The sequence below is a fragment of the Stylophora pistillata genome, chromosome 2 (assembly GCF_964205215.1).
Source record: "Stylophora pistillata chromosome 2, jaStyPist1.2, whole genome shotgun sequence".
Taxonomy (NCBI): Eukaryota; Metazoa; Cnidaria; class Anthozoa; order Scleractinia; family Pocilloporidae; genus Stylophora; species Stylophora pistillata.
Genome location: NC_142520.1, coordinates 35,490,525 through 35,496,524, shown reverse-complemented (window position 1 = coordinate 35,496,524; position 6,000 = coordinate 35,490,525). Strand labels below are relative to the sequence as shown.

Sequence of the window (6,000 nt, the reverse complement as noted above, 5' to 3'; positions counted from 1 at the left end):
TATTGAATGTCGAAGACCAATGAATGGCATAATATGGTCACATCTTCTGAGTTAATACGGTTTTTCTAACTAAACGTTTCTGTCATGCCCGTCCACGAAAATTAAAAGGACAAGAAACATCCTAGCATATCCTACCGGCTTTGCACAAAAAGAAAAACATTGGTACAGTACAATTATCATCAGAAGACGTTATCGATCCTTGTTATCATTTATTTTACTTTGTTTTCCAACTTAATAAACTTAAACTATTCGAGGCCCTTTTTAAAGACTGTTATACTGAAAAAATGAGAAACGATTACGAAAATACAACGCATGCAGATACACCTGATTAGCGCTACCAGAAGCACTGAAGAAAAACCACCATTTACAGGAATCCAAAACAAGATACTCAGCCTGCTTATACATCTAAACTTGCAATCTAAATGAACTCCGGGCCCCGTTTCTCGAAGGTCCCGCTAACTTAACAGGCCCGTAAAGGTGTTCTGGTTTCAAAATGGGGGTTCAAACGTTTTGGGGATTATACGATGAAGCTAGCAGCTAAAGAAACAAAATGGACTAGTTATGGGTTCAGAGCCTGCTTCTCTATTCTTCAACTTTTGATTATAAAATATGGGTTCGAGCCCCTTAAGTTGGCAGGACTTTCGAGGAACGGTACCCTGAAACAAATTGGAAAATCCTACATTCGCCACTTGCTAGAAGTCTGCTAGCAAGTATTAGCTGATAAGGAAACCCTTGTTATGATGTTCCTTTTGCCTTTGTACTATCTATAAATCCGAGTTAAATTGACAAGTCAGTGGCATCAAACTCGTATAAGTAGCTCGATTGTCTAAGTTGTTTTACTCAGAATCTCGCACAACACTATTCGCCTCCTTTGTGCAGACCAAGACGGAAGAGTACTGTTAAATTCGGTTCCACGAGGTATTGAGCAGAAAGTTGCTTAATAGACAGACAGACAGACATCTATATTTATACAGGATAGCCCCTTCAGTGTAGTAAACACTGGTATCAACGGGGGTCCTGTTACCCACCCAACCCACCCCAGGGGAGGACATCCATCACACAGTAATCTCGTGCGTGGGAAATTAACGTCTCCTGCCCCTAACCCTGCAGGAGACGGGACCTCCATTTATTCGTCCCTATCCGAGAAGACTAGAATATCTAACCAATTCTTGATGTTAAAGAAAGGAAGCATATTCTTCTCAGTTAATTTTAAGACCCTGAGTGTTGGTCCGGCCGGTATTGAACTCTCGACCTCCCGCACAGCAGTCCGGCACTATCCCAATTGAGCTAACCAGGCGGCGGTAATACACATTTTTTTCTTTCTTACATGCAGTCCTGCCCTCAACAAAAATGGGTTTCTAAAGTGCTCTTGTCAGTGCATGTAAGTTGGTTAAGGCTGGATCGTTCGAAGCAGCCAGCTAGTTAGCTTCTAATTATTACTACTTGCGAGTTCTCATATCAACATCTCAATTATGTCATTTACCTACTGACATCCTGCTACGCGTAGTTTCTGCTTCTAATAGATCAATCTCTTTGATCTTTCTTTTCATTACATTGATCCTGCAAAGTTGAAACTTCTTTGTTTTTTAATATTTTCTACATCTTAAGGTAATGGAATTAGTAATGACTAAATGATGTAGATTGCGGTGTTGATTCTTCCAGGACAGCTCCATTTTCAAGTTGTAAAAGGACATGTGATGTTTGGACGCTGAGACTCGAAGGTGACTGGCTCCTTTTTCTAGTCACCATTCTTACAAAAGCTGTATTGATCTTGATGCTCAGGGAAATGTACAGCCATGGGTTGCTGGCGCTGTTAGCGTGACCAAACCAAAAACACACAAACGTGACATTCGGCTGAAGAGTTACCTTAACGTTCCATGCTTTCATGACAATTATCATGTGAACCACGTGTGCAGGAAGCCAGCAAAAGGAAAACGCACAGGTTACAATAATGAGCATCCGAACCACTCTTCTCTTAGATGTCTCGAGTTGCTGTCGATTCCCTGTTAAATGCTGATCTCCAGGTGCGACATGGAACCATAACCTCCTTGCAGTTATAGTGTACAGAAAAGAAATAACACTCAAAGGGATCAGATAGTTCAATACCACAAGGTAGAGGTTTAGTCCTCGGATAGCCTTATATGGATCACCCAAAACATAAACATGCATTGGGAATTGTGGTCTTCCACGGTTTGAGCAGCTGGAAAAAGGGACATTGAAGCCAGTGAAAAGATCCAAATAAATGGAACAGTTAGTTTAGGTTTCCGAAACTAAAGATAGCGGCGAAGGGGATGAACAATGGCATAGTACCTATCGACTGCCATGACTGTCAGACAAAGAATGGACGCTGTTAATGTGGCATAGGCAATGTATACCACACCTTTGCACGTGACTTCTCCAAATACTCCTGGTATCGTCCATAGGCCGTCTGTATATACTTGGGTAATCGACCAGGGCATCACAACCAATGCCACCAGTAAATCGGCGATAGCCATGTTGACGAACATAAAGCTTGTCAGTGATCTTACCTCAGGTTTCTTCCACACGATGTAGATAAGGAGACCATTCCCTGCAAATGTTACGAGCATCGTGATGGCGTAAAGGACTGTGAAGATGATCCCTTCGATATATTTTAATTCCATGCTCAATTTCTGTTTGGTCTGAAGTTTTGGTCTGTAGTTTAGAAAGTTATCATTATTATTTTTATGAATTATGTACGAACGTAACTTTCGTGATCCTTTAATTTAATTCGAAACAAACGAACAGGGATGGAGAGAAAGGAATCGATTGCGAACTCCCAGGAAAAAAAAAAAATAAGCAATTTATATTTGAGTTGATTTTACTCTTATTAGAGCAACGATCTTTTTGGATCTCAACGGAGTTTCGGGAAACAGGTAAATGTGAGTTCTCATGATAGACAATTAGCAATGAATCCAAGAATTAAATTGCAGGTCATGCCCTAGGTTCAGGTTCATGTTTGGGTTTAAGTTAAAAACATTCCTATTTTATTTCGAAATTCTGTTGACCTTCTCCCCTCCCATTCTGGATGTAAATACTTGTCATCGTTGACAGTGTCTTAACGAATTCAGTGGTCACCATTTTCGTAATGCAAAACCCTTCATATTTTCTAACAGGAGCCATTCCGCTGAAAAACGAAGACTCTACAAAATTATTTTCTCCAGTTTCATTCTGATTCCTTCATTCTCTCACATTACTTTATTATTTGTTCTCTTCATGTGAAGATCAAACATTAAGGAAATATAGCATAAATTGAGAAATTTTGAATGTCTCATCATAGCATTGTATTATACCTGTAATTGACTGAAATGAAAACTGCTGCCAGCCTATCGACTTGGGACTTCCCAGTACTAAATTATGAGAAAGGAGAAAAGAAATACACTTTAAGACCACTGATACAAGAGTTGTTTTAAGGGTGATCTAAGGTATGACACTTTCCCTTTTACCTCAAGGAATTTGTAGAAAAGTCTGATGGACAGGCTTGATGCTTTAGACCAAGGTTTTGAGAATTAGCCTGATTCCTTACGGATGTAACTGTGTTGAAGCCTAATCAGCCCATTAACCATTTCAGTGAAAGAGATTCATCTTTCGAATAAATTTGTCTCACACACAAATCACCTGGCGGCTGGACGGGAATTCAATACTTTCAAGGTTTTATGCTTTTACACTTCTAAAAAATAAAAAGACCGCTTACTTGTTAAAACCACCTACAGAACACTCATACGTCTTCCGCTCTAACAATCAAGGGAAATTACGAAGCACAACACTCAACCCTATATCACGTGTTTAAAATAGTGAAATTTCAACCGACGAAAACCTATTGGTAGTTTAGTTGGGCTTACAGCAAGGGCGGTGCAGTTATTAAATATGTGTTGTCAGATGTAGACGTGGCGTTTTTGGCTGTAACACCTGGCTTATTATATTGCATCTTGAAGTGCGATATATTCTAATATATCGCTCAAATATGACACGAGAAACTTTATACCACAAGAAAGATGCCGGCACTAAACACGGTAGTGCTGGCGTTTTAGGTTACTCATTAGTGTTAACGTTGATCTTATTACTGCGGGAAGGTAGCGCATTTTTACACGCACACACACGTAAAGGATGGCACAACTGTAACTAGCACAATTTTTAGAAAGAAAATTTAGGTCTGAGTTGTTTGGTTGTACTTAAAAAAATAATATATCTGGAGGTGTTCTAAATGGTATCTAATGTTTCCAACTAGTGATAGCGATGGCGCTTTAGATTATTCATGACTGTTGATAAATTACTGCGGAAAGGTAGCGCATTTACATACGCAAGCACACGTGATGTTAAGCAAGAATCGTAGGATGGCACAACTGTAACCAGCACAACTTTTAAAAAGATAGTTTAGGCTTGGGTTGATTAGTTGTTTAGAAGAAATAATATATCTGGAGTCGTTCTAAATGGTAATTTATGTTTCCAACTAGTGGTAGCGATGGCGCTTTAGGTTACTCATGGCTGTTGATCTTATTACTGCTGAAAGGTAGCACATTTATACACTCATTTACACGCGATGTTAAAAAAAAAAACCGTAAAAGATAGCACATCTTTTAAAAGAAAGTTACGTTTTGAGTTCATTGGTTGTACTTAGAAGAAAATTTATATCTGGAGGTGTTCTAAATAGTAATTAATGCGACAAAGTTTCCAATTTTTTAAACTGCCCGTATGAACAAGTAAAACAGGTTTTTTTTTAAATTTATGTGGTCATTGTGAGTCACAAACTTGAATAATGATAAAATATATAAAACATTTCCTCTACTAAAGGAAATTGAAGCTTAATTTAAAAAAGGAGCTAATTCTGTTCCTCGAATTTGTAGATTTTGCATTGCAGCTGCTCTGTATTTAAATTAACATCCCACTATTTATTTTCCTCATGGCCTTAGGAACAGGAAGACCAACCAAGCGATTTTAATTTTAATAAATAGGAAAACTGGGGAAAAATTTGGAAAAACAGTGAATAAGGAGAATTATTTTAGTTTTCTTTTTCCAAATACTTTCCTTGTGACTTTATCGAAACGTCGTAGCATCATTTTCGAAACAAACGTAAGGCAGCTGTAAGTCATTGTCAGACCTCAATAGAGATAACTAATGCACTGTCTTAACCAATCACAAATAAGTCTATTTGTACTAAAAAGAAGTAACCAATACTTTTAATAACAATACACAATGTAAATTTGGATGCAAGGATGCTTGCAACTGTGTTTTATGTAAAATTTTTTACTACAAAGGGGTTGATGATTTCATAAATTCCCTTCCCAATAATTCAGAAAAAAATATTCGTGAGAGAAATTCTTTTTAAGGAAATAAGGTATTAGTGTCTAAAATAATCAAAAGACGCATTTTTTTTCTCGCAAACAAACAATTTAGGTAAAAAAAACCTGTCTCTGGAAACTGGAACATATTTCCCTTATAACAACAAACATATGAAACATATGTGTGAACTGCGGTTATGAGACGTATATGAAAACGATCCTTCGCAGTAAAGCACTATTTGAGCAATAGTGAAAATCAGACCTGAAAAAATTTCAGGCCTGTACGGGATTCGAACCACTGACCTCTGCGATACTAGTGCAGCGCTCTACCAATTGAGCTAACAAGCCAACTGGGAGCAGGCCATCAAATTAATTCGATATAAACCCGTAGATGATAAATCAAACAACAACAAACATTTTTCACTATTCACATTTTTCACTATTTTTCACTATTGCTCAAATAGTGCTTTACTGCGAAGGATCGTTTTCATATACGTCTCATAACCGCAGTTCACACATATGTTTCATATGTTTGTTGTTGTTTGATTTATCATCTACGGGTTTATATCGAATTAATTTGATGGCCTGCTCCCAGTTGGCTTGTTAGCTCAATTGGTAGAGCGCTGCACTAGTATCGCAGAGGTCAGTGGTTCGAATCCCGTACAGGCCTGAAATTTTTTTCAGGTCTGATTTTCACTATTGC

The 6,000-nt window shown here is 38.0% G+C and overlaps 1 pseudogene; it reads right to left on the bottom strand.

Annotated features, from left to right (window-relative positions):
• Positions 1–243: 243 nt before the first annotated feature.
• LOC148739276 (tachykinin-like peptides receptor 86C) lies at positions 244–2,666 on the bottom strand (annotated as a pseudogene).
• Positions 2,667–6,000: the final 3,334 nt, after the last annotated feature.